Below are 2,726 nucleotides of genomic sequence, written 5' to 3'. Positions count from 1 at the left end.
CTAGAAGTTCAGGGCAGTTCTGTGACAAGAGACCTTAAAGGAGAGGAGCTAAGTCATAGGGTGTGGAAGGTGAAGCTGAGGACATTTTGCAAAGGAGTTAATGACTTCTAGCTTTTCCTTGTTATTCTCTAAAGGGGGGGGGAGTAAAAGAAAACCCAGTGAAGAGCCTCCCTACCTAACCTAGTTAAGTTTTTATTGCTGAGATAAACACCATGACCAAAAGCAGTTTGGGGAGGGAGGAGTTTATGTCAGTCCGCCATGAAGGGAGGTCAGGACAGGGAACTCAAGCCAGGATCCAGCAGACAGGAACTGAAGCAGAGGACGTGGAGGAAGCTGCCTGCTCTACAGGGTTTCTCTGCCATGTTTTCTTCTGCCACCCAGGTTTACCCGGGGGTTGGCACCTTCCACAGTAGGCTGGGTCCTCCCACATCAATTATTAATCAAGAAAATGTCCCACAGGCTAATGTAATGGAGGCGTTTTCTCAACTGATGCTCCCTCTTCCTGCATGACTGTAGCTTGTGTCAAGTCAGCACACGATTTTACTGACTGTTTCCCTCCTCTTCTTCCATTGGTTAGTAAGAATCTCTCTAGAACTTTCCTTGAATGCCCACCCATGCCCTACCTTCTAAGAAGGGAAGAGAGGAAAAGTGCTGTGTAAGATGAAGGTTCGCCTGTGAAATAGCTTCAGAGTCTTGCTGAAGTTCAAGATGGCCCTTGTCGACATTCAGATCTGTGAAGCTGTGTGCAGAAACATTCTATGTGATTGCAAGTCCACATGTGCACATGAGGGTGCGGGCATGCAGGTGTGTGTAGATTCTGTTTGGTTTCTACAAATACACAGGCTTGAACTATGGACCCAGAGTGTGCACTTACATCCACATTAGCAGATGAGCATCGATGCAAGAGCCAAGATCCCATATAATTGTGCACATGTTGGCCACGTATAATCAAGTGCTAGCATTTAGAATTAAAATTTTAGATAGTGGCAACCACTCACACATTTCTGTTCACAGTGGCACATAGAATTATGCACAGCTACTGTGGCCCATGCTGCACATTCATATTTTATTGGCTGCCTGTTCTTTGCAAGCCCTCTAATGTGGGTCTGTTTGTGCTTTCTTTGATCACACAATCACTCCCTCTTGCACAGCTCCCAGCTCCCACGGCCTTTCCTCTTCTTACATATACTGCATTTGCACAGGCCCTCAGTAGATCAGAGATGTGTCACCATAGAAGGGCATGTTTTCATCTAACTGCCTAAGTGTCATTTTGTCCCTAATGACACTACTGTGTAGCTGCCATGATGGAAAAAAAATCACAGCTTCATAAATACCTTCAAACTCATGCATAGTATCTGCATGCAACCATCCTCAGGAAGACAGAGTTCCACAAAATGAAACTTATTTTTTGTCCCCCAAGGGTACCGTGTGCCTCCCTCACATCACAGGATTGAGTGGTAGCAGGAGTCAGAGCTTGTCCAGGGAGGACCTACAGAGAGAGTGACTGACCACGCTTTGGGCTCAAGTCCTTGGGAGCACCTTAGTCTCCATTTGAAGGCAACATCCACATTCCTCAGGCCTGTATTCCTGGAGCAGGAACACTAGAGACTAGTTACTCTTCCTCTTATGAGGCCAATTTGATGAGGGTCAGGGTGATTGGTGCTGCCCCCAACTCAGAATGTTTTCAGGAACACTGTGTATGGTGATGGTGCTGCTTCTTAGTTCTAGTCTTATAAAAGCAAAATAATAGTAACAACAACAAATAAATAAATAAATAAATAAATAAATAAATAAATAAATAAAGAGTCAGGCTGACCTGTGGAATACAAGTCAAGTGACCAGAGAGTGCAGGAGTTTTACAGGCAGCTTTCAGGACCAATCCTCCTGCCAACTGTAGCAGGGCCAGGTGCTTCTTCAAGTGTTATAGGAGTGCATGTGTAGAGATGGTGCTTCAGGCAGCTGTGGAAACAAATGGCTCTTCCTATGTGTTTGTATGTATGCATGTATGTGCATACACTTGCTAATGTGTATGATAGAAATACAGAAGAGTGTTTTTTGGGTGTGAATATTTCCAGCAATGGATTTGTTGTATATTGAGTGTGTGTGTGCGCACGCGTGTGTGTGTGATTTGATGGAATTATGCCTAATGCAGCATTTTGGTTGGGGATGACTTTATGACGGTGTTAGAACAACCACGAGGGAAACATTTTCAGTACAAAACCTTTCAGTGATTTCCTACTGCCTTTTGAATAATGATGGAACACCCTTATTTAATATGCAAGCCACAGATTGTCTTTCTCTTTCCCAGATCTTTAACCATCAAGCTTTTCTTCACTACATTGACAAGGCGACAGTTAAACTGAACTTGTAATCATCGGCTCACCAAGCTTATTTCACTTCCCTGCCTTTACACACACTTGCTCCCACTTCCAACAGCAGCTCCTGCTTCTTTTCAGTTCTCACTCACGTTGCTGGAACTAACTCACTTTGTGCCATGAGTACCCCTAATAGCCCCCTCAGTCACTCCTATTCCAACTCTGTGTCTGTCCTCACGCTCTTCCAGAATGATGTTGAAAGACATTTAAGAGGGAGATAATTCATCTGATTTGGATGAGTTGTATAAGGGAGGGTGGGAGCATTGTCTCTTTTTAGTGTGGGACTATGTCTATTTCTTCTTTATTCTCCAGGTTGGGCTCTGTTACTGCCTTTCTGTCACTTTCTCTTCT

This window comes from Rattus norvegicus, chromosome 3, assembly GCF_021556685.1.
Source record: "Rattus norvegicus strain SHRSP/BbbUtx chromosome 3, alternate assembly SHRSP_T2T, whole genome shotgun sequence".
NCBI classification, from domain to species: domain Eukaryota; kingdom Metazoa; phylum Chordata; class Mammalia; order Rodentia; family Muridae; genus Rattus; species Rattus norvegicus.
The sequence above is the reverse complement of the archived record's forward strand: the minus strand, read 5'-3'. Positions refer to the sequence as shown.